The following is a 27,500-nucleotide window of genomic DNA, read 5'->3' on the forward strand; positions in this document are numbered from 1 at the left end:
AGCCAAAAAGTACAGGGAATCAAGGAAAGAATCCCCAAATATGTAACCTAATGGCTGTTGATGCAGTGTACCCCCCTAAGTTGTACTAACAACCAAGAAAGAGACCAAGTCCCAAACCATCTTGTCGTGAGGGAAACACCTAAATATAACAGTCCCGAAGTGTATGAACATACTCAAGGGGATATAAGTGTGATCAAAAACAACCCTGGCCCAGATAGTAATGTTATCTAAGGTAGCTTTTTAATTTTAATAGACAAGAGATATTACAATTGTCATTAAGACCAGGTGGTTGAAATGCATCAAGTTTTAATTGCCACTCTAATTCTTTTGTTTCCAGAATAATAGACCCAGGACCACCTCTAATATTATGGGGAACATGGTCAATGGCAGAAAAAAGGAAATTGTGGTCTTTATTAAGTAAAATGTGTTTGGAGAGCGCGTTGTCTTCCTTGCCTTTTTTAATGGCATAGGTGTGCTGATAAATTCTCTCTTTGAATTTTTGCTCAGTTTTCCCAATATAGTAAGCTGAGCAACAAACACATTGTGCCAAATAGACTAAGAATTTTGTGTTACAATTGACTTTATAGTGGCAAGTAATCTTTTTGCCATTTACAACCAATGTGTTCCCTGTTCTAATGCATTTACAAAAATTACAGTTACCACATGGGAAACTGCCTTTCTGGCGTGAATGAAAGTCAAGATGTTTTTTAGTTTCCAAAAAGTTTTTTAGGTTTTTACCCCTCCTATAAACTATTAGTGGTTTGTCCCCAAGTTTTTCCCCCAAACCACTATTACAGGAAATAAGATACCAATTTTTGAATAAAATAGAGTTAATAATTCTAGAGTCCATGTTGTACACTGTAATGAAACTACAAGAAAAGTTGTTTTGTTTATTACTGGTGACTATTTCTGGACTACTAGAGGGAGAAGGATTTGATATTGAACTCAAATCCTCGATTATGAGTTCATCCCCAGAATGTCTGGAGGTGTTACAAAGTAAGGGTTTATAAAGGCCCTCCTGTCTTTTGGTAGTGACTTCTATAATGAGTTCTTCTAATAGTTGACTTGGATAGTCACGATTTGAAAACATTTCAAAAAGTAGTGTACATTCCTTATCAAAAAGCTCCATGGTGCTACACATTCTGGCTGCACGAATCAGCTGCCCCTTGACTATTGATCTTTTTTGTCTGTAAGGGTGTTGACTTGAAAAGTGGAGAAGTGAATTACAGTAAGTGGATTTCCTGTGTATTGATGAAAGTAATGTATTATTCAAGTCCACCTTTTCAAGTTTGACATCCAAATAGTCAATGGAGTTAGCTGAAAAGTGGAAGGTGAACTTAAAGAATGGTGTAGTACCATTCATAAAATCAATGGTGGAGATGGCGTCCTGTTCAGAACCTTGAAAAAGGACAAAGATGTCATCCAAGTACCTCGTGTAATAAATGAAATGTTGTGCAACTTGGGAATTTGAAAGAAGAAATTTTTTCTCCCACTAGGCTACTACCATATTTGCTACAGTTGTGCCGCAAGGTGAGCCCATGGCTATACCCTGAGTCTGTAAGAAATAGTGGTTCTCAAAAATGAAGAAATTGGATGTAAGAATAATATCGATAAGTTCAGTTACTGTATCGATTTCCATTTGAGGTGCTCCTAGTTCATGTAACAGTAGTCCAACCCATTCTGATGCCTCCTGGTGGGGGATGGAGGTGTATAAGTCCACAATATCAATTGTCAAAAAATTGAAGTCATAATCTAGTTTCAATTGGTTGATGTTAGAAAGAAAGGACCATGACTCCTTGCATATGCAGGGTATCATTTTTAGATATTTGCTGAGAATGTTGTCCACCAACCGAGCACAGGGGTGGGTCATAGAAGACCTCCCATCAATGAGTGCTCTGATTGGTGGATCTTGTAAGTTTTTGTGAATTTTCGGAATTCCGAAAATAATAGGTGTTTTTGGTAAAGTGATGTCTATAAAATTATAGACATCACTATTAATTTTCCCAGCTAAAAACAGGTCCCTAAAGTAACCTCTATTTCTAACAAATGTGGTGTTCATTTCATTGAGGGAAGAGGGCCTATAAGCTGGACTATTAAGAATCTTCTGCATTCGTACTGAATAATCATCATTGTTGAGGATGACAAGACCCCCACCCTTGTCAGGTTTTAGGACTCTGATTGGGATATTTTCAAGTTCCCTTAGTAATGTGTGCTGTTCTTTTGTGATATTGAACTTTTGTTTCCTAGCAAGAAGTTTAGCCTGAGCTTCAAGATGCCTTAAGTCAACCTCACAGGCCTTTTCAAATAAGGCTAAGCTAGGATGTAAAGGAGGATTATAAACACTGGAAAGTCTTAAACTATTAAGTTCACACTGCATAGAAGAAGAAAACAGCAAACCCAAGTTCAGTTTCCTCGTGAAATGTTTTACATCAATGATGGTATCAGTAAGGTTGAAGTGACAAGTAGGAACAAATGAATTGCCTAGTGATAAAAGGTCAATCAATTCTTGTTCAATTCTAAAGTTGGTAAAATTGTAAATATTAAAGTCACCTTTACTGTTTTTAAGAATAACAGGTAGGACTGGAGGAGGAGTAACACCCCTGTTGTTCGTGTGTAAGGGGCTCAGTTGTTCCAATTCCTCCTCTGGTCTTGATACCTGGTGTTGTATCTTGCCCCTAAAAAACCAGTATTATCAGAGTTCTGGTTTTGAAACGGAGAGTTAAGACCTTGCTGGAACGAGTTGTTGTTCCTGTTCTTGTTAGCATTAAACCGGTTGGCCCGAATTCTGTTACTGCGTCTAGGGCCTGTGTTGGAGACTGAAGGGTCTTGTAATGATGAAGGTAGCTGGTAAGAATCAAATTCATCGTCAGGCCTATTATGTGCAGCAGCTTGTTGTGGACCATTCCCAGGATGAACACGGGGAAGAAAAAGTTTTTCATATGTCTTATTTTGTTGGTATGCTAAGTTATCCCGGTTCAGTTTTTTTATTTTGTTAGCTTTCAATTTCGTAAGAAGGGCATCGATACTATTAAATATGCGAGTGTAATCATATTTGAAATTGTTGAAATCCAAGTCTTCCTTGATGGAATTGTCTAGATCATTCAATTCGGCAGTTAATGTTGAAATATGCAAAGAATAATGCTTAATTATTAAATCAAGGAGCTGGAAACCTTGCTGGTCAAAAAGTGTTTTTAAGTCATTCAAAAAACAGTCATCATTTATAAGACCAGTAGGAGCAAAAGTACTACGTAACCCCTTTGGTATAATTTTGTCCTTCACACATTGTTTAAAGTAAGAAACTTCCAGTTGAAGTTTACGTAGTTTGACCAACTTATTGTCAAAAGAATGGAGTTTGCTCACCATTGAGTCCATTAAGTTAAAATCTGTTTGTGCCGGTAGTTCCTGTTCTCCCTGTTGTCCAAAAGAAAAGGAGTTGACATCAGAAATCCAGTCCTGTAGAGAGGGAACGCCAATAAGCACCGGGTGTTGGTTGTTAACAGTAGGGCCAGTACCGACCCTGTTTGATGTTGTAGACTGGGTGGTAGAAGCTCCCCCAGTTTGCGTCTGGTTAGGGCGCTGTGCCGCTGTGATAAAACCAGAACTGTTCAAAAGGGAGGCACCTGTATGCGATGTAGAATTATTCAAAGATCCTTGCCCAATTCTGGAATCTAGTTGATCCATGCGCCCATAAAGCATGTCAAGTCTTTTTGTAATAGCTGCTAGCATGTTGTTCGCATCCTTGTTAGGCTCCTGCTGCTCAGATGCATTAAATGCATTAGAACAGGGAACACATTGGTTGTAAATGGCAAAAAGATTACTTGCCACTATAAAGTCAATTGTAACACAAAATTCTTAGTCTATTTGGCACAATGTGTTTGTTGCTCAGCTTACTATATTGGGAAAACTGAGCAAAAATTCAAAGAGAGAATTTATCAGCACACCTATGCCATTAAAAAAGGCAAGGAAGACAACGCGCTCTCCAAACACATTTTACTTAATAAAGACCACAGTTTCCTTTTTTCTGCCATTGACCATGTTCCCCATAATATTAGAGGTGGTCCTGGGTCTATTATTCTGGAAACAAAAGAATTAGAGTGGCAATTAAAACTTGATGCATTTCAACCACCTGGTCTTAATGACAATTGTAATATCTCTTGTCTATTAAAATTAAAAAGCTACCTTAGATAACATTACTATCTGGGCCAGGGTTGTTTTTGATCACACTTATATCCCCTTGAGTATGTTCATACACTTCGGGACTGTTATATTTAGGTGTTTCCCTCACGACAAGATGGTTTGGGACTTGGTCTCTTTCTTGGTTGTTAGTACAACTTAGGGGGTACACTGCATCAACATCCATTAGGTTACATATTTGGGGATTCTTTCCTTGATTCCCTGTACTTTTTGGCTCTGCGATGTTCGGGGTTTCTTGTTCACTGTGGTAGAACACACTTGGTTACCTTGATTTGTCTGGACTTGGTATGCCCCTACATATTTTCCTCGGTATGATATAACTCCCAGACTCCTTAGACTTCTTTCTTTTTCTTTACATTGGTTACTGTTTTTTTATAGGTTTTTATATTTTGGGTATTGACTACTTGGTAAGGGGGTTCCACTCTGAACCACTTTAATTAGTTTTGGGTTCAACTGTACACTATCAGGCTTTTGTTTTATACTGGTGCTTTCCCTTTTAGACCTTGGACCATGGGGTCACGTGGGGTGATCACGCCCCTGTTTGTTGGTTGACACGGCTCTGTGTTACACAGTCTTCCCTGACGGGGGACTTTTTCCAAACCTGGTATGGTCTCACAGCGGAGTTGTTGCAATAATCATTATCCTTAAAATATTTCTATAATGTCAAAGAACTTGGTTTGTAACTTAAGATATAAGTCCGAATTACACTGAAGTGATTCTCTCAACATGACAAATGGATTGCTTGATCTGTTCATCACATCAATGTCCGATGTTGTTGGTTTTCATCCTTCCCACTTAAGTTTTGGGAAGCTTATATAACCACTGGTAGGTCATCCCTTCTAGTGCAGCACATATGTCGGGTCTTGACAAGTGCGGTGAATTCTTGGCTGATTTTCGTAGAACCGATCATTTGTTGTTTTTAGTTTCAGGTTAGACCAAGTTTTGATTTGACACGGACAGTTTACTTTCACTGGTTGTTGTACTTTTTGTATGTGTTCTGATCCGATGGGGATCGCTTTCCTGCTTTCAGTGAGCTACACAGGGGTGTTTTCAGAGACTGACTGTATTGTTTAAAACATCAAAACTTGGCGATGCAGGACCTAACCCCTACTATTTAAGTTGGGGTAAGTTTAACATACTTAGTAAGTCCTTGTTCTCGTCTAGCACAGTAGTCACCGGATTCTGACGAGTGTGGTTTACTGGTAACTTATTATAGTAGGACTGATGACTTCTTGGTATCAGTTTTAGATAAGATTGATTTTTGATCATGACAATGACATCTTATTTATATTTTTTTATTTTTATTGTTTATTACGGTGTGCGCATGCTTCGACCCGACAGGGTTCGGCATGTTTTTATCAGTTTATATTCACTTGAAAGAATTTATTTTAAAGAATGGTTTCAGTGTTTTAATGGGAGACTTAGTCCCCACAAAATGTTTGAAGGACATGCTTTACATTTTGAAGTAACTTTGTTACCATTTCTTACTGATTGTACTTTTAACAATCTCGCGCCGCCTTTCTTTTTGGCGCGTTTTTATGTTTAAAAAGAAACTGTCATAAGTTTTACTTTGTACTCTGAGGAAGCTACACCAGGGGTTGTAGCGAAAACGTTGCTTGTTTTTTAATAAAAGGTGCGTTAAGACTAAATATCGTGGAGTGGACTTTGTGGCTTTCTGATTACTTTGAAACAGTCTGTTTTTCTTAATAAGAACATGGTATTAAACTGTATGCACAGCCTCTGTAAGTGTTTCTTCAAAATATACCATATCAGGAAAGTCCTCAATTGTCATGCAGATAACCCCTGCTCTAGAGGTACCAGCAAAGTTTCCAGGAGGGCAATTCTAGCAGCAGTCATAGTCCAGACTCATGAAACGCTGCCTGTTGGAGGATTCGTTGAGCATTACTGAAATGTAGGCACAGCACAAAGGACCACTGGGTTTCCAACATCTTAATAGATAGTCATGTGTTAGCGATATTAGGTCCTTTCCCAGAACTAGCTGCACTCAGATATCTAATCCCCCTCCATAAATCTCTTGAGGGAGGCCCAGGCTGGGCTACTTTAGGGAGCTCAAGATGCTGTCTTTTCTGTGGATATTGGGCCACATTTATACTACTTCCTCTTCTTGGTTTCTACACTATTCCTGATTGCGATGCATTCAGACAGGACATTTAATATGGATAGTATTGCTAATTCTTGTGGAAATTTTATGGCACATCATTCCCTGTGGTCTGCACAGAAGGTTCCTGTCATTCACTTTGGGAGAGCATAATTTCCAGTATACATAATTGTTTTGTTTGGCTTCATTCGGCACCAAGAATAATCTCTGAGATATTGTGTATTATGGAATAAGCATATCAAGAGAAGGAGTTAGATATGTGTGACAAAAGGAGGCATTATCAGCACAACTAGCTGGAATTTTGTAAATAATTATATGTCATTTGTGAATATTAAACTAATTTATATAAGATTCTTATGTTACAAATGTATCAAAACTGTATGTCAAACTGCTTTGTACAGATGTTTGTGTTGAAAAGGTAGCTGTAAAGTGCTTGTTTGAAATATATCAACAGCGTTCCCTGCTGGAGAGAACAGAAATGTACATGGACTATTGTAACTATTTAAATGTGTATATTTTGACAGAGGAAACTGGAGGGTTAACCTCAGTCCAACAAACTTTAGAAAAATATCTGAAATTAAATTACTTTATTGGCTAGACAATAAAGATGCTTCAATGCAGCCAGAGAAACAAAGTCTGTATTAGGAAGCTTTCTGTATTGTCTTTGGAGTGAATTAATTACTAGTCTGGAAGCATGAAGGAATTCAATTGTTTTATGACTTCCAACACCTGCCAAGGATCTGACCAAATGCCCTTGTCTGGGTATTTTTACAGATTGATGCTAAAAACTGCCAGCTGTCAGCAATGGGAGTTTGCACGAGAACTAGAAGTCAGATGACCAGAAATGATGTAATTTTGTAAGCTATCACAGCAGTAATATTTTAGATATTGTTTTGAGAAGTCTCTCAGTGGGACAGAGCATTCTGTATTAAGTTTTGGACCGACAACAACAAGAAGGACCATTCACCACATCATCTGCCGTGCTGTAATTAAGTGAGTTGCTAGGGTATAGTAATTCTCTTAGATACAGTCAGGAATATAGCGAACCTTAGTTTAGATTTAGTTTTTCTTTATTTGTGTGAGCCTGTACTGCAGTGTTATTTTAAATATTTCCTGTAGTTTTGAACTCTGATGTCACTGTGAATACATATTTACTATTGTCTTGTTCTTTTATTATTTATTATTAAATATAGTTAAACCTTTCATTGTGGCTGATCTGTTTAGAGATATTTAAGTTTTGAGTGTAGAATTTATTTGGTGACACTGTGTGGGGCACTCCTAATAGTCTTGCTCTTGGTCAAACTATCATTTGTATTAGTATTAATATTACACAGTAAAATTGTACTCCCTTTGTTAAGGGCCCTAAAGTAGCTGATAAGGAGTGACTGTTAGCAGTGATAACTACCTTATAGTCTGCGCAGAAGGGTCATAGCAAGTAAACCTGCACCAGCCTTTCCCAGGTGTGTGCGTGTGTGCGTGTGTGTGTGTGTGTGTGTGTGTGTGTGTGTGTGTGCGTGTGCGTGTGCGTGTGCGTGTGTGTGTGTGTGTGTGTGTGTGTGTGTGTGTGTGTGTGTGTGTGTGTGTGTGTGTGTGTGTTTGTGTAAATCAAACCTCAAAGAGTGTGTGTGTCAGCTACTTGGGCAGGAACATGAAGCAGTGGTTGGACAGAGAGAGGGCTGGAGGTCTTGACTTAGCCACTCAGCTGAGATCTCAACTCTATAGCTGTGACAGTGGGGTGTCTTATTGGGGATCTGGAGAAAGAGGGAGAAACCAGCTCCAGAGTGACTGTGGTCTCTGTGTGCTCCTAAGGGAAATTGCACTTGATGCAGAGAGTTGCAACTGGAAATACTGTGTGTGAACCTGTTATCCCCCTAGTGAATGTCCCCCCTCAGGTGTCAGTGGTGAGGACTGAGGCTCCTTGATTACTGGTCTAGGAGAGGGTCATCACAATATACTTCCCCTAGTTTTAGAGAAATGTCTCTTGCTGACTATGTTGTGGAAATGCCTGGTGTAGTCCTTGGAATGGATGCTTCCATGATGCTGTCTCCTTGATTACTGTATACTGGAAGGAGTCCACTGTAATCCCATGTCAAGAATTTGTTGTCTTGGTATTAAATTGGGAAGTTTCCATTGTTGGATTCTGCTGCCTGTGAAGAGTACCACAGAGGGACTCATGCTGTGGATAAATAGCATCATCTATAGTGTTACATCCAAAATGTTCAATGTAAAAAAATGCCCACATTGCAGCAAAACCTTTTATGTGAATATACGACACACAAAAACATAAACATGTTCATACCCTGTCTCTTTGTAGCTATATAACCTACTGACTCCCCCACTTATAGAGAAGAATCTGACTTCATTCCTACCTTCCACTTCCACAATGAGATGTAAATGAACAGTGGTGAATATGCATAAGCAACAAATATTATGCTTCCTTTTTAAATTAAGTCCTGATTAGTGGTATTCAAATAATTTTCTCAGTTTTGTTAATTTCATTTTTAGTTTCTTTTATTTTTAAGAAAGGGCATAACAAAAGAGCTTGTGGTATGCATACCTTCACACACATGTATATATAGTATTCATTTCAAACCTGAGAATTTTCAGTGATGTTGAACTTACTAAGTTGTATAACTTTACACCAAAGTAATGCATTGCCTTAAAATCTTCACAAGTCGTATCTGCAAGCCTTTTCTTGGTTTAAAAAAAAAAAAACAGCATAAACACAATGAATTTCATTTTAACTTCTACTTCATTTCATCTTTGAATATTGTTGACTGGAATGAAATTAGCATCATCAAAACAGTCTAAGGATTCTGTTCATTCATGTGGGAATTTATATGAGCCTCTGGACAGCAGCAATGCAATTAAGGGATACAATTTCTAATTTAACATACTGGAACTAATTTACTCTTAAATGGGCTTTAACTGTTGTCAGACTACATATCCACCTGTACAGCTATCTCTGTCTGTGAAGTTATAAATTAATATACTGCATTGTTTATGTGACTATGCATGCACATTACAAATACATTTACTAAAGATATTAAAATATACCTGATCATCCATCCAAGATATTTGTAATAAGATTTACAAACATAATTGTCAGTCAGTAAGTTTGCTTTTCTGAATACACAATTGTTTATGTACACCTGTCAGATAGGTTACTTTTCTTATTAGGTAGCTTTCTGTTTGAGGAGACTAGAATATATTTTTGTCACTTAAGTGACAGATGCTAGACTAAAAGTGTACTTGCCTGAATGTTATCCCAGGTGTTTTCACTTATGTCTTAAAAAAGTTCCTGAAAAGTTCTTTGTAGACCATGCTGAAAGTACCAAACCTTAAAACATGTTTTGTGACTACTTTATATAAAAAATAATTTTGTTTAAGTTGAAGCTGATACCATTAATAGTAAAATGTCTTTATAAGTCGCACTATATTAATTCAGCAAAGCACAGAAAATAGTACAGGCACCACAGAGCAAGTAAACCATGCCGTACCTACCTTACTCTACCTATTACCTCCAAAGAAAAACAGTTACATATATAGGCACATAATCTAGAGAGCTGATAAAGTCCTGTATGTTAGAAAGTTTAAAGGTGATGAACCGTTTTTTTTTTTTTGTGTGTAGATTTATAAAATCATTGGGGTTGTACTTGCTGTCTCCTGAGTTTTTGAGCTGGTCCAGAGTTGTGCAGCTTTGGTTTGGTTTGGTTTGGTACTAAACACAATAAAGACAAATAGGGATATACTGGTTACAGTGCAGTTTATATATAGTTATATTTCATGAACTCACTTTTCAGCCATGGGCTTTGGAAAAAAGGTGCAGAGTAAATTAATTATACAACAGGAATCTGTTAAAGTTGTGTTACAGACATAATATTTTGGATCAGAAGTTCACACGAGATCATTTATAACACAGTGGCTGTACTTGTTATGCCACAATATCTGACCCTTTGCAGACATGCACCTTTGTGTGTGCAGGTAATGCTTGTTATTCTTTGTCTGTTATATAAGCAGAGCAATATTATAACAATATTAAAAAGTAGGTGGGCGTATGCCAGACCCTGCAGCTGCATGAGAAAAAATGGTGGAGTGACCAGAAGCAGACAATGTAACCATGACATGAAAAAACATCACCCTTCCTTTCTCCATTTCTCCCACTAACTTAAATACATAAAATTAGGAAAATGTATATACTGTAAAGGAATAATCTGATATAATGGTTATCAGGAGGTTACATTTTTCATAGTTTACATATATAATCCCCTTCTAAACTGTATTATAGCAGTTATCTTTCATGTTATACATACCTAAACAGGAATATTATACAATGACCCCTCATTAATATTCAGAAACATGCACGCTGTAAATCTGAGTTATAGTAATGGAAAAAGGTCCGGTCGCCTGGTCTTTTTCCATTACTATAACTCTTTTTTTACAGCAACGGAGAACGCGAGATCTCCGTTGCTTTACACTGTCTCGCTATGTTAAACTCCTTTAACATAGCGAGACAGTTTGTAAAAAGGAATGGAGATCTTGCTTTCTCCGTTGCTTTTTTCAAAACTGTCTCGCTATGTTAAATGGGTTTAACATGGTGAGACAGCTTTAAAAAAAAGCAACGGAGATTTCCGTTGCTTTTTTTAAAGCTGTCTCGCTATGTTAAACCCATTTAACATAGCGAAACAGTTTGTAAAAAGCAACGGAGATCTTGCTTTCTCCGTTGCTTTTGCCCACAGCTCTGATGTACTGCATGGGCATACGCATGCGCAGTACATCAGAACTGCCGCAGAATACCAGACAGCTGCGGAAGGGCAGCAAGGAGGCATTATACAATGCCATTATTTAAGAAAAGTATTTTTTTCTTAAATAATGTCATTGTATAATAGCAATAACCCACTTCTGGGTGTGGGTAATGGTGGATTTACCCACGGTTGGCTTTGTTTGGCCACTCGGGCTTCGCCCTCATGACCAAACCGCACCAACCATAGGTAAATTCAGCATTACCCACACCCAGGCGTGGGTTATTGCTATATTAATGGACAGGTGGCAATAACATTAGAGCAAATGTCAGTCTTGATCAGTACTAGCTAAAACAGCTAAATATGAGGTAACAGATTTGAGTTACATAGTAAAAAAAAAAGAGAACTAGGTATACTTCAGCAGATATAGTACATGTCTTATAGAGACAAAAGTGAGGTGTACAGATCTGGGAGGAGTACGTTTGAGCAATGTGTATCTAGATGCTGGTGGACCATTTTTACTGCAGCCATAATTTACAGAACTGATCTGAGTACCAGTAACTTCCTCTAGGTTGTTAACACTGTAGATGCTAGCTTTAGTTTGGTAGAAAGAGTATCCATACATCTGAAAGAAGATAAAAGGATACTTTTTGCAGGATTTACAGTGAGCCTGTTGTCTGTCACCCAAACTTCTGATCTGGTCAAGCTAAGCTGTATGCCCTTTGGTACTTTTTAAGGAGTAGCTCAGAAGGCAAAATCTTTGCCATCATTAAATATAATACACATATTTAAAGGTGTCTTGTAAAGAAGCTGAGTCATTGTCTATGAGTCGGATATAACATATCAACTAACTAGCTCAACAAGGTATATGCTATTTTCTACCAAGAAATATATCTGACAGGGATAGGAGTTAACTAGAAATCATCTTTATTTATTTATTTATTTATTGACATTTATTAACCGGGTTAGTCCAGCTGAGCCATGGGGCCATTTTTAGTGGAGACCCAAGGAGAAAAGCTCCAGAAATAATACAAGAAATTATGATATTTATAAAATATTAAAACAGGTTCAGAGAAATGTAGCATAAGTCAAAAATTTGTGCACAGCAGTACAAAGCATAAGTAAAATAAAAGTTAACAAGTACAATTTCCAAAATTTGAGAACAACAGTATATAGCATAGTCCAAATAACAATTAAAAGGTTTAGAGAATATTACACTGAGTACAGTATGAATATAGTTTGCTAGGAGTACAGCATGAATACAGTTTTCTAGGAGGACAGTATGAATACAGTTTGCTAGTAGTACAGCATGAATACAGTTTGCTAGGAGTACAGTATGAATACAGTTTGCTAGGAGTCAGTATGAATACAGTTTGCTAGGAGTACAGTATGAATACAGTTTGCTAGAGTTACAGCATGAATACAGTTTGCTAGGAGTACAGCATGAATACAGTTTGCTAGGAGTAGGGCATGAATACAGTTTGCTAGGAGTACAGTATGAATACAGTTTGTTAGGAGTACAGTATGAATACAGTTTGCTAGGAGTCAGTATGAATACAGTTTGCTAGGAGTACAGTATGAATACAGTTTGCTAGGAGTCAGTATGAATACAGTTTGTTAGGAGTACAGTATGAATACAGTTTGCTAGGAGTACAGTATGAATACAGTTTACTAGGAGTCAGTATGAATACAGTTTGCTAGTAGTACAGCATGTATACAGTTTGCTAGGAGTCAGTATGAATACAGTTTGCTAGGAGTACAGTATGAATATAGTTTGCTAGAAGTACAGCATGAATACAGTTTGCTAGGAGTACAGCATGAATACAGTTTGCTAGGAGTAGGGCATGAATACAGTTTGCTAGGAGTACAGTATGAATACAGTTTGTTAGGAGTACAGTATGAATACAGTTTGCTAGGAGTCAGTATGAATACAGTTTGCTAGGAGTACAGTATGAATACAGTTTGCTAGGAGTCAGTATGAATACAGTTTGTTAGGAGTACAGTATGAATACAGTTTGCTAGGAGTACAGTATGAATACAGTTTACTAGGAGTCAGTATGAATACAGTTTGCTAGGAGTACAGTATGAATACAGTTTGCTAGAGCAAGCACAAGGAGGACAAAGAGTTGATGGGGAAAAGCAGATACGATGAGAAGAGAGGAGACTAGTTCAAGTGGGGGGTTTAACACGGGCATGACCAAGTCGTCAGGAGGAAAAGTTTAAGTTCTTTCTTAAACAGGTATTTATGCTGAATGCTTCTTATGTTTAGAGGGAGGGAGTTCCAAACATGGGCTACAGAGTATTTGTAAAGGGTCTTACCAGTGTTTTTGTTTGGTTTGTATAACTGAAGGAGATGTTTACTGGCAGTATGGAGCTGACAAGGTGGGGTTATAGAAGGATACTAAATTGGAGGTGGAGGGACAGGATGAGGTTTTATATAGGATAGAGAGTACAATATGTAGCTGGGGTATAAGTAGTTGTTTGGAGAATTCTGGCCATTGGAGTGACTTAAGGGCAAGACAGTGGGGAGATTTGTAAGAAAGGTTGGTGGAAAATCTGGCAGTTTTGCTATATGTTTGCTCTAGTTTAGTGATAAGAGATGTTTGAACATAAGTAAGACAGGGGCAGCATAAAGAAGGCAGGGTAGGAGTTGTGCCTGAGCAAAGGAGGGTTTCGAGGAGGGTATCAGAAATTTTTGATTATGAAAGAGAAGTCTGAGTTTCTGGTGGGTCTTTTTGTATACTTTGTTGAATATGAATATCAGATTTTAATTAATCATCAATGATAACTCCAAGTAGTTTAGTATTGGGTACAGGTTTAATAATGGTGTTGTTCAGAGAGGATATAGAGAGAGAGACTTTATGCTGAGAAAGCACTAAAGAAAGGCGGAGAAGGATTTTTTTTTTTTTTTTTTTTTATTTAATATGAGTTGGTCATCAGAGAGCCAGGTTTCGACAGAGGAAAAGGTTTGTTGAGTGAGAACTAGTAGATCAGGGATGTTGTGGGCAGAATTAACAAGGCTAGAGTCATCAGCATACTGTAGAAGTGTAGAGAGGTTAGTAGCAGAGTGAAGTTTATTAGTGAATATATTAAACAGGAGGGGGCCCAGAATTGATCCTTGGGGAACTGCAATATTAACAGGGAGGAATGGAGAGAGGACATTTTGCCAGCAGACAGATTGCTGCCTGCCGGAGAGGTAGTTAGAGAACCATTTGATGGAGGAGTTAGAGAGATGTAGGTCTGAGAGTTTAGTTAGACATTTGGAATGAGAGAGACAGTATCAAAGGCCTTTGAAAGATCGAGGAAAAGACTGGAAATGAGGAGGTTATTGTCACGGGCTTCAGCTATTTTTTGGGTAAGTGACAGTAATGCAGTAAAATTGCTATGGTGGGGCCTAAAGCCATGTTGGGTTGGAGAGATGAGAATGGTATCGAGAAGGTGCTTGATTAGCTGAACATGGATGCACTTTTCTAAAATTATGAATAGGGGGGCCAGGACAGCAATTGGTCTAAAGTTAGAAGGATCTGTAGAGTTGCCACCTTTGTGAAGAGGGATAGTATAGAAGGATTTCCAAATGTCAGGGACCAGGGCTTCTGAGATGAAATGGTTAATAAAAATAGAGACAGGGTAGGCGATGGATTGTGCAGCTATTTTTAGGAAATTAGGGTGTAGCTGGTATGCTGAGGGAGAGCAGGGTTTGTTAAGGAGAGATTTAATTGTAGTAATTGGGACTGATTGGAAAAAAAAAACATTGGGGAGAGTTTTGTTATGGTGTAGTGGAGGTGTTGAGTGAGATGTACTGTTTTGTGTATTAAGTACGAGGTTTTGAATAGTTTCTATGAAATAGTTGTTAAGGAGGGAGGCAGTTTCGGAAGCAGTGTTGTTTGGAAAGGGGTTGGGAGTATTGGGGTTACCTGGGTGGAGTAGGTTGTTGATGGTGGTCCATATTTTTTATGGATTTTTGTGTGGACTACTTTGTTTAGAGAAAAAAAGCTCTCTTGCCTTTGTTGACAAATTTTTTTAGCAGGTTTCTGAGCTCTCTGTATGCTTGCAGTAAGAGATAGGAGTTCTGTTTAAGCCAGGCTTTCCAGGAAGAATCTCTTTTGTGCATGATTGAGCAGGTTTGTTTTGTTAGACAAGTGGGGCATAGTTGGATTTGGTTCTGATTTTTCTGGATGGGAAAACAGAATCAAGTTCGTCAAGGACAATGTTATTGAAGGAATTTACTGCCTCACTGAAAGGGAAGTGATAGAAGAGGGACCAATTAATGCCAGATAGTTTGGAGTTAAAAGTGTCTGGGTTGAAGTGGGTAAGGTTTTGGTATACCCAGTAAGTAGGGTCTTTAGGTGAGTGTTGGATGAATCTGTGTATGAAGTCTGGAGAGTGGTTACTGAATGAGTTGGGAAGTATACCTGTATTATGAGTGAGGTGAGGAACTGAGGTAAGGATCCAGGCAAGGATGGGTCTAGTTGAGGAGGTTTTGTTTATTCTAATAGTGGTGGAGATGTGTTGGTGAAAACCATGAAGGTTAAGACTATGGGTAGGGGATGAGGTGGTCAGTTTAGTCCAGTCTTTATTAGTGTTTCCAAGTATGATAGTTTCATGAAGGATATGGTGAGTGATCCAGGATAGGATGTTCTCTAGGATGGGAATATTATCACCAGAGGGGATGTATATAGAGACTATGGCAAATTTTTTGTGAGGTTGAGGTGACAATTTACAATGAGTATTTCAATAGACAAGAAGCAGGGAACAGAGATGGAGTGAGGGGACAGGTTAAGTAGCTCAGAGTAGAGGATAGCAACCCCTCCTCCTCATTTATTGGTTCTATCTGAGCAAAACATGTTATAACCTGGAGGTAGGATTTGTGTGTTAAGGATGTGAGGTTTCAGCCTTTACAGCTTTTCTTGTTGAAAGGTAATCTGGGATAGCTGAAGTCATACCAGCAATTTCAATTTTGTAGTCCACAAAGAGATTCAAACCTAGTGACAGTGCTTATAGAGACAGGAGGCTTGTGAGCAGTAACAAAGAGCACCATAATATGTGTCATCCCATTCGTTACTACAACCCTCTGCATTATATGGGTCCAAACTAATTTTCATCCAGAAAGAGTCTGTGAAAGTAGAACATGTACATTCCAAATAATGTATCTTATGAAAGACTTACATCCCTTATCAGAGTTGTCTCTGTGACACAGCTTAAGAAATGCTCATTTATAGATGTTAATTTTTACATGATACAAATAGTGTTGTGAATATATCATGGAGACTTTATTTAGTGGCCAACAGGTTGCAACTTGCAGTGTTTATATATGACACAAACATTAGTATTTCTTCTGATGTCTGTGAGGTCTTCAGGCTTTCTAGTGGTCGAATAGCAGTAGTACCATTTGAATTCAGATCTGTTCTGTATGTTCAGGTCATCGTAAATGTGAAATGTACAGTCTTGCATTATGGGGAGTAAACCAAAAAATGGTAAGTAATATGTAAGTGGGGAGATGCTGTCTGCTTAATCGTCCATGGCAGTAGTACTTCCATACTTCTTGAAGCGATTGTCACTGAGAAATAGGTGTTCTTGGCAGTTAGAAACTGGTACTGTTGATCCTGAATAAAAAAGAAGAAACCGTCATGTGCACTGGGGTTCAGAAATATAATTTATTAATTATTAGGGATCTTCACCATATTTCTCATTGCTTCATGGGAATTATAAACAGTGCAAGTCATAGCTGGTTACAGAAATATATTAACAGATTTGTAAACAAACCTACTTTATACTTTTTTCTCACATTATTTGAATTCTTTTGTAAATTCTGTAGTGTTTGGTCAGAAATTAAGATGTTAGCATACAGAATTCCCCATAAACACACATTGTGGAAAAGAGTGAGAGAAAAGACGACTTTATCAATAAAGGTACAATACAGTGGAAATCAGTACATATATATATATACACCGAAGCCCCATTCAATGATCGCAGTAAGCATCAGAAATTCATTTCTATCGTAATGACCCTTATAAAAGCACTTTGGGTACAAAAAGCTAGCTGACTTGTATACTCATTTTTATTAGGGGACTTCAGAATCTTGTCTATCGCTCCTACTTGTTATGCTGTTTTATGAACAACCTATAACTCTTACTTGGGAATCTGACCATTAATCTGGTACAGGAGACATTTACAATTTATGTAGTGAAAAAGTATAAGTTACAGTTCTTTATCTCATTACATCCAAGTGATGCCTACAGGTCCATCTGCAGTTACGTCAAAAATTGTTTGTTCATATTTGCATCAATAATTCCAAAGCTGTGCTATATGTAAGGTTTTAAAATATTTCATCTTAAAGCTTTTACAATGACAAACTCGACTGCATTAATATTTGGCCTCTATCTAGTGCAGGTAAATAGATATTATCTGTTGTTTTTATGATATTCATTTATAGAGATGTAATTTTTACATTTTTCTAAATATCTCAAGAACCAAGTAACAAGGACAGAACTGCTTAGCCTTATATGAAAGCTCTCAGCTAGATGAATAAAATGCTGCTGGCAGTATGTGTGTAACTTGAGTGGTTGCTGAGATATTGTAAGTTGTTTACAAAATATCACAAATGTAATAGTTACAAAATCAAGTTTAAGACCTAGAACCTAAAGAATACTACCATTATAAAAATACTCTCTGCTGAAGAGTTTGCCATTCACACTTCTTTCATAACTCCTATCGTTCCAGAGATATGCACATTTGTTTGAAGTGTGAGGACATAATTCAGTTCTGTCAAAAGGCTTAGGCTCTGCCCATTGGAAGTTACAGTACAAACTTCCTGAGCTCCATTGGAGGGATTGAGTTATGGAACAGAATAATCTGAGATAATCTCAACCAGAAATCTATTAAATGACTAAACTATCGTGATGTATTTTATTGAGCTAATAATTTAATAAGGCTAAGACAAATCCTAGCCATCATGTCTGAAACCTTGGGACCTCAATCATCTTTTACTTCAGTTGTTGCCAGCCTGTTAGCACCTTGAGTCAGTGTGAAAAATGAATACTGCTTATTGACAACTATCCATTTCTACTGGTAAATAATCCACTTGGGATAGGTACAAATAGTTATGGAAATATGAGGCTAGCATCGTAATCAAAAAAGGATTGTTAGAAGAAAGCTCATACCCACACCACTGCAATCCAACACAATGCTGAGGTTCTAGAAACTTCCCTTCCTAAGCCTGCTAGGCAAGGTACCAGTAGACATAGACCTCAGCCACATAGTTATGCTGTACCATTTAGGCAAACACTTGCTTACTGTATCTACTTGTTAAACAAGCATCGCATGGGTATGCCTAAGCCCATAAGGTAAATGGAGCCTGCTACCCACAAAATACTGTCTTATTAATCTGTGACTTAGTAGCTAGATGTTTCATTCACTGGGCTGAGCAGAGACAACTTTACAGATAGCAGCCATTTCAGTGTCAGAATGCTGGATTCACTAGGAGCTTTGGATGACTTCAACTCAAATACCCATATGATCTTGTCATTACCCATTTTGGAGTCAATGATCTCAGATGCTCTGCCTTGACAGAGATGAGTGACATGATTAAGCTCCCTGTGTATGTGTCCAAAACTGGTAAGCAGCTAGTCTCGGGCAGTATTTGACAATCTCCATGAATAATACAACTTAAAAATATTTGATTTCAGCAGATTGCTCAGCAATTGATGCCATTTGAGGGAAAACCAGTGTGTTTTGGCTTGAAAGGAGATGGCTCAGGGATGATCTGCACCTCTCCACCAGGGGTTCTGCATATTGGGTAATATATTTCTATCCCCATATTGCTTTCTTCTTAGGTAGAATTAGTCTTTTGAACCTTGTAAACCTTTAAATTTAAATCATGTTTGTGTCAACTTTGCATTACTCAATGCTAGAAGCTTAAAAAGGAAACTGCTTGACCTCTAGGCCTTTCTGACCCTTGAACACATGCGCAACTGCAGAGTTACTTAAACTTTATTCCAGTGTACAGAAAATACCCCCTCTTTATCTGAATTTATCTCCAATCATTGTTTTAGGGTGGAGGTGTGTCCATATTCATCTGCAGTCCCCTTACCTCAAGACAAACTCAGCATAATGTTGTCCACGATCTTCTGGATGTCCTCGTGTCAATATGCCTATGAAACCTACCTAAAATATAGGTCAATATTTAAGCACTTGGCAAACATTCTGCAAACCATTTCAAGCCTAGCTAAATGAGGCTTGGCACAAGCCAAGTTGTCCTGGGACACCTTCAAAGAAGTGTTAGGTTGATATTAATGGGAGTTCAGTGGGTTGTGGAGGTGAAAGGGTTAAACGATGGGAGAGTTGATTGGAAGGAAATGAGATAAGGGTGGGAGGTGCTTAAGGGATTTAGATGAGTGTAGCTGGGTAAGTAATCACATTTTGGCATGAACTTGTTAGGGCAGGTACCACGTCCTAGACGACCTGTGGGTATTTTGGTGCAGGTAGGCCTTGGGGGCAAGTGGAGACATGGTGAGGCTTGGTGAGTGAAATTATATATATATATATATATATATATATATATATATATATATATATATATTTTTTTTTTTTTTCTCGCTTGTATCTCTCAAGGGTGACTGTACGGTGGTTTGCAAGTTCTGTGGCTGGTAAAAACTTTTTTCTAACAACCAGAGGTTTTTTTTTTTTTTTTTTTTTTTTTTTTTTGGGGGGGGGGGTGCTGCTGGTGTTGCTGTGTTTTATCTTGGTGTTTCACAGCTTCTGAAGACTTGTTCAGTTTACCATTAAATGGTGCAGGTTTTCCCCAGCATTCTACTTTATAACTGGGGTCTGCTCTTTATAAACCCGTGTTTTCTGTCAAAATAGTGAAAATCTTTAACAACTAAGTTAGAAATGACAGATTTGCAGGCAAAGTATATTCCCTGTGAGAACTAGGGCTAAATCCATTAATCGACCTTTTCCAATTGGCAGACAATAATAAATGGACCTTGTCACACTTCTGCTTATTTCTGTCAGTGGTGGAGGGTGCAGAAAAGTTACATTGCTGGGCTGTTTCCAAAGAAAAATTAAATGCTGAACAGCTCCTGTAGCTCAGGGTACTGGTTGATTTATCTCAACGTTTATTTCACCAGTCGAGTAGCCTCTTTTACAAGTATGGAAGGTAAAAAAAAAATGTTTTTTTTTCCTTTGAGAGCTTAAAGGTAGTTGGTTTGGGGGTCATTGATGGCTGTGCGATTGGGTAATGGGGTGTGTCATTCTGTTCGTAGGTAGCTGAGGGGGATCACTGTGGCTTCAGGAAGTTTAATTTGGTCTGTGGCGAAAGGGGATCACTGCTGTTACAGAGAGGGTTTTCTTGAGGCAGCACTGAGTGGGGAATGTCGAGGCAGGAACAGTCTGTCACTGCGGCTGTGTCAGTTTGTTAGGGCGCTAATCCCCCCCCCCCTTCTTCTTCTTTTTTTTTTTTTTTGGAGTCAGCCTTAGTCATGGCATGGAATTCACCATGTTAAGTGCTCGTACTTGGTATTAACACCCATCTTGGCACTAAAAAATAAATAAATAAATAAAGAGGATAGTGGAAAGTGTAAGGCATAATGACAGAAATACTCATTTGGACTTCTCATGAAGCTAACGACTTTCATGAGATATGAATGCAGGCTGTGGGGGTTGCTAGGTTCCTTGCTACTGCACTGCTTTTCTTTTTTCCCCTGTAGGCTGTCAACCACTTTTTCTCTTCTCATATCATCAGTCCCTACCTGAAAAAAAAAAAAAAAATTAATTGTAATTTTTCTGGCTAATTATTTGCACAATTTCAGTGTTGAAGCCACTAGGTAACGGCATACATTGGTTTTCAGACTTCATATCCTTCAGGGTACAGATGACTTCAGTTTAGTGTTGGAATGGTGACCGAGCTGTTTCTTGTTTCACCATATTTTCGCAGGCAGTAAGGCACCTGAGTAATGATGGCATCCACATGTGGTTGTGCCATTTGGGCATATCTCTTAACTATCCAGAGTTTGACTCAGAATTTTTTTTTACATACAAAAAAAATTGAGTTATAGGTTGCATACTCTAGTAAATGTGATAGCTGTTATTCTATTAACTGTCTAAGCTTGTAGGAGTTATATTTATATGTTTCTATTTTGGGTCATGGTTCCCTGGTCTGTTTGTGGCTTTGGAAATATTTCTTGCTTTACGGATTTGAGAAGTATGAATAAGGGGAGACCACAGTTTGCAAACATCCAAATGTTTTCAAAGTTTCTAAATTTCCCTCAGTTTAGTTGTCACAGCTTAAGTTACTTCCTCATATGATTTGTCATTTTCTGAATTTTTGCAGTGACTTCCTGTCTTTCAGTTTGTATGGTAATACAAGGCTTTTATTCTTGCAATTTGCTCTGAGGTTATCGGAGCTGTTGGAGTGAGGTGTTTGTAGTGGCTTGTGCTTTTGGTTGGTGACATTTAATTGAATTGTTGGTTTGTGGTCTTTTGCAAGTCAGATTGGCCTGGTGTTCTTACCCTTGGGGGTTACTGAGGATAACCACTTTGGGGAGGGTTTCTATCCGGGTGGTAGTATAACTGTGAATAACAGTCAGTTACTACTTCTGCACAGCTGAGTTGGATACTGTAGGGGGGGGGGGGGTTGGAGTCATTGGGAGGGATGGGCATAGATAATAAAGTACTTCAGTAGCTAAACATAGGCAGGGGTAGTGATGGATTGAGACAGCCAGCTAGAAAAGGGCACGTGCCAACAAAGGGGTCATGCCTCTCCACTGTATGGATTTTCACAGGGTCCGGATTTGTGCTTCATGTTTGGTTGCTCAACATGAAGCATGTCATTCTCTGGGGGTTCATGAGAATGGCCTGGGGAGCGAAGTCACTAGGTGGGGATACGGTGGAGTTTTATAGTTGGGTTTCTTTAGGAGATGCATAGTGCTAAAAACCAGCTTATCCTGACTGATTATATTTGCAGGAGCAATGTTGGATATGTCCCTGGTTTTGGCCCTTGCCTACTGCCTCTCCCCCATAATTCTTCTTCGAGCTTTGTCCAAGCTTCTGGACCTGACAGGTATGGAAAAAATGCACATCTCAGTTTGGCCGGCTGTCTTATTGTAATTTGTCTCGTTGCTTGTTGTAGGTGCAAGTGGGGGGAGGGGCTGCTGCACCATCGTGTTTAGTCCATTGAGGTTGAGAATGGCATTGGAGCATTTTCTCTTCGTATATGTTTTCATGGGAATGTGTTACTGTGAACACACTGATTTAAGGGGAGAGAAGGATACTATCAAAAAAAAAAAAAAAAGGCGGGATTGGTAGATTACAGGGCTGAGGAAACCTCTCCACTGACAGACTTTCTTCATATTTGGGTTCTTCTTTATAGAATTTGGGTTTTCTTGCAATTCCCTGCAGATTGAATTTACTATACAATGATATACAACTTAGTTGAGAATGCATATCTTTTGCTGGCGCCATCTACAAGTTTTATTAGAAAAGTTTAATTCTCTGCAGGTACGTTAAAGTCATACTGTTTTGTAGACTGCAAACTTGAGATGCACATTTAATTATTTGTTCTTTCCAAGCCATCAGGTGCCCGTGTATGTTTACAATTTTAATTTGGGCAAGACTGATTGCGCTGGTATATAGGAAGATGAAATTTGGTGACCTGAAATGGGGGGAGGGTTCATTAGGGTGGACCGCATGTGGGAGGTATGGGCATGCTATGAGGTCATTTTGTGCTTTGACATATGTACTGTGGTGAGTTAAGCTGTCATGGTGGCATCTTTCATCAGGTGACTGTATATGTAAAATTTTAATTGGGTAAAACTGGTTGTGCTGGTATATTTTGGTAGTATTTGCATGCACTATGACCCCAAAAAGGTTTGAAGAAATAAGTTGAACCGGCCAGAAATGCTACACATGTTGTGGATGTCCGGTCACCAGTGTGATGCATACTGAGGTCTTAAAGGCAGTGTACAGACTTAGCAATGGTCAATGGACTGAGGGGACTGAAGTTGCAAGGTAATGAATTCTGCTGGGGAGGGGGCGCCAGTGGCTGGAATGGAGCATAAGGAGGTCACAGGTAATCCTATATTTTTGGGTTCACTAAGACACATCAGAGTACTTTGTCTTGGGGTAGTAAGGGCAATTGAGGTAGAGGTAGGGTGGGGGGTAGGATACAAAACACTAGGGATTGCTTATGGGGAGTGTGGGGTTCCTACAGGTGGAGGTGAGTCACAACAGTTGTAGGAGCAAAGGAAGTTATTAGGCTAAAAGATATAGGGTACTTCCAAGCTAGTCTTCATGTTTAGATGGGTGAAGCCTCTTGGGGCACTTAACAGTTACCTATCCAGTTATTGGCTTTGTAGAGGACCAATGACATGCTCTGTTGATAGGGCTATAGAGTCTTATTCCAAAGGTGGTGTTATCTATGGGGGAACACATTTGTACCCTAAGTAGGTATTGGTAATTTAAGGAATTTGATTAAGTTTCATTGGGGTTTCACATTCAGTAGAGAGTGCATTTTATGCAGTTGATGAAAGGGACATAATGGCATTAAGAAGTGGTGTATGCATGTGTGGAGTATTTACAGTCTTTTCTTTTACAGGTAGGTATAAGGCGGAGCCTTCTTGTCCCTATTTGAAGGTTTAATTTTGTCTTTTTCTTTGTAGATGTTGGTGCGCCGTGTTCCAGTGGTGAGATACAGTGAGTTCGCAGATGATCATGCTTTGGTGTCGAATGAGCGGTGGGATCATTGGGTGAGTAATAAGAAATGGATAGGTTAAAAGGCAAGCACAGGGATTCGGAAGAAGAAGAAAGAAGCACAACCAACGTTTTGATTACTCTAGAATAAGTAGTATGTTTTATGACCTCGTTTGATTGTCATAGTGAGAATGCTTTTGCTGCATGTTTAAATCTCAATGCATGTTTCAGTGGAAGTCCTGATCACTTGAGTGGGCACATTGAGGTTACAGATGGAGTGTTGAGTGAGTAACAGTCAATGCCCTGATGGAAATGGACTTGAAAGGTAATGGTTTTTGTTTTGTGGATGTTTTGAGTGCTGGGGAGATCATAGCATAGTAGGTCATTTTATTCAACGGTCATTAAGACACATTACAACTGGGGCAGTGGTGATTTCTTGCAGGTGTAGGGCATGTTAATTTGGCCAGTTTGATTGGGTTACTTTGGTAGGGTTAATAGTTGATGTAGTTTAATTTCTACATGCGAAATGGGGTTGGCATGTTACTAATCTTGTGTTGAGCATGTGGCATAGGGCATTTTTCATTCTGGTATAATCAGTTTTGACCTGTGGTATAGGGCAATTTCAGTTTGGTATATTGTTGGTGGCATTCAAGGGTATTGATAGAATAAAGAGGTGTCAGACTGCTAAAGCCATCATGGGGTTTAGGTGCTTTACTTTTAATATGGGTAGTTGGTGTTGGCAAGGCCATTGTTAAAGGGCATGTTGAAGTTTTTCAGGTTCTGCATGTCATTGGGCAGGTAAAATGAATTGTTTGGGGAAGGGTGATATGCAGTTGCTTTAATTTGGTGGTTGGGGTTGAGTATTTTTGCTCCAGTGGCATGTGATGCTTTAGTAAGCATTAGGTAATTGCCAGGGGCTGGTAATGTCCTGGTAATTATTGTACAGTGAATGATGTTTGGCCTTATTCACTAAGGGTGGCTAGCTGATGGAAGTTGGTGGTGAGGGGGAACAGTCTGGGCAGGCTGGTGGCGGAGAAGAGGGACAGGCTTGCATCTTCTTTTCTCCCTCTAGTGTCTGGAGGTACATTTGTAAAGTAACTGAGTAAAGGTATGGATGCTGCTTACTGGGCTGGATGAGCAGGTACGCTGTCCTGATTAATATTATAAGGGTGTTTATAAGTAAAGTAAGCGAGCAAAGGTATGGACGCTGCTTACTGGACAGGATGAGCAGGTGTGCTGTCCTGATTAACATTGCATAGATGTTTATGCTGTGTTTAGAATCAAATACATTATGTCAGTTGTATTTAACAAATTTTAGTAATCAAAATTATGTTATGGTAGTTTTAATAAAGGTCATCAAATGTCATTTGGTGTGTTGTGTTTATTGAAGGGGACCAGGACAAATGAGGGTTGGCACAAGCCACGTTGTCCTGGGACATCTTCAAAGGAGTGTTAGGTTGATATTAATGGGAGTTCAGTGGGTTGGGGAGGTGAAAGGGTTAAATGGTGGGAGGGTTGATTGGAAGGAAATGAGATAAGGGTGGAAGGTGCTTAAGGGATTTAGATGAGTGTAGCTGGGTAAGTTATCACATTTTGGCGTGAACTTGCTACCCTCCCACCCTCCCTTTTTTGTTGGTGGATTGGTGGGATTGTGGTTGTTTTATTCTAGTAGGCGGAGAAGAGGGGCAGGCTTACCTCTAGTGTCTGGTGGTGCATTTGAAAAGTAAGTGAGCAAAGGTATGGATGCTGCTTACTGGGTCGGATGAGCAGGTATGCTGTCCTGATTAACACTGCATAGATGTTTATGCTGTGTTTAGAATCAAATGCATTATGTCAGTTGTATTTAACAAATTTTGGTAATCAAAGTTATGTTATGGAAGTTTTAATAAAGTTTGTCAAATGTCATTCGGTGTGTTGTGTTTATTGAAGGGGACCGGGACAAAAAATCCTATTCAAAAGTTCCCTCTAGAATCAAGGAGGGCTAGACCAGGTAGATAGAGGGAGAACATGAGACTGCCAATCCAGTTATCTAGATGTACCTTGAAGGTGGCAAAGGTCTTACTCTGCTTGACATCTATTGGGAGTTTGTTCCAGGAGCTGAGGGATACATTGGGATATGAATCTGTCATGTCAATGTGTCTTATTTATCTGCCAAGGAAGTTTTATTTCCTTTAATTGAGTATCTGAGGTACCATTAATTCTGCCAAGGAATAGGAAGTCAAATAAGATTTGAGCTTTCATGGTTCAAAAGGCTAGACACTGATCTCCACATAGGAGTCTTTGAGAAAATGAGTACAAAGAAAGGGCTACCATTCTGTCCTAATAACTTACATTTTTGATGCTACTGATATCTTTAGTTATGGTTCTCTGATGTTTCTCAAGTTGTGTGATATGTTGTGACAAGTGCATGCTAAAAGGTGCATTATATTCAATAGTGGGTCTAATAATATATGAATAAAGGGAATTGAATTTCTTTGGATCTAGTGGAGAACAGTTTGGAAATTACATGAGCCAGATAAAGGGTTTTCCAAACTATTATAGAGGCATGATGGTCACATGATAATGATCTAGAGGGCTTGACTACTGAACACAATGCATTCAGCCTAAGTGAATTTAACTACCCATCTCTCAAATGAGAAACATGCACTACTAATCAATGTATACAGCAATTCCTTAAATTTTCTGGCCTACATTCCCTTGATCAGATTGTGATATCTCCTACTAGATAGTCAAATGTACTTGAACACGTTTTTTTTATTAACATACCACCAGCTTGATTAAATCAGACCATAAGGCCTTACTTTTTTCTTTAGGTACCCAATCTAAAACTTCACCCAACACCATTGTTTTCAGGGACTTCTTTGAAGCCAGCTTTGTGGCCATCATAGATGATCTAATCCCATATAAAAGTACCCCTCCTCTTAATCCTATAGCAAACGCTAACAATAATGCCTTTAATTCCCACCTTAATTTCAGCACTGAGGTGGCTGTTCCCATCTTTCACAAGTATGACTGCACCCCACTATCAATAATCTCTATGATTAAAGAAACAAACTCCTGTCTAAATAGAATAAACTCATTTTTCTCCATAAAGAAGCAATATCAAAAATATTTGAAATGAACACAGATATCTGCACAGGCAAATACAAACTCATGAAAAATATAACAGTAAGTCCTTTTTTATGACAAGTGGCTCAAAAGTAACATTTAACAATGCATAAAGCTGATTTTTGATGATATTACCCACTGCAACCTAGAGGACATCTCCAATGTTCATGGATAATTTTAGCTCCAACTTCACCCATTGGGTTTTCTTTGGGTACTTTGATTTCCATCCACATTCCAAAGACATGCAGCAAGTGGATTGATGACTCTTAATTTGTCTGTAGCTAGGTGTGTGGGTGTGTGTGTGCTTGATAGGTTCATAGATTGGTACTGGGCTATCTGCCCGAAGGCATATTTTAGCCCAGCCACATTGTGCGGTATTCACCGCCCCTTTAGTAGTTCCCTAGGCCCTTGTACTAGCAGCTAGTACCCTTGTCCCCTATCTAGTAGTGCTGTTGGTGTGATCCCCAGTGTGAACTTTCTGTTACCCATCCACTCATCAAGGCTCCTCTTGAAGAGTGATAGTGAGGGACTCTGTCTTATGTAGATCGGGACCCTGTTCCATAGTAAGGGATGTCTCTGCGAAGGGAATCTATCCCTCCAGCATGTTCTATTCATTGATGTGTTGAGGTTTATATCCCTAGAGCATGTAG

General features: G+C 38.8%; 1 protein-coding gene across 1 annotated transcript in view; it reads left to right on the plus strand.

Moving 5' to 3' along the window:
• Window positions 1–27,500, plus strand: part of LOC122814936 (CUB and sushi domain-containing protein 3-like) — an 811,796-nt gene that overhangs the window by 389,649 nt on the left and 394,647 nt on the right. The window lies entirely within an intron of this gene.

The sequence above is a fragment of the Protopterus annectens genome, chromosome 11.part0, assembly GCF_019279795.1.
Source record: "Protopterus annectens isolate FY-2018-M chromosome 11.part0, PAN1.0, whole genome shotgun sequence".
Classification (NCBI taxonomy): domain Eukaryota; kingdom Metazoa; phylum Chordata; order Ceratodontiformes; family Protopteridae; genus Protopterus; species Protopterus annectens.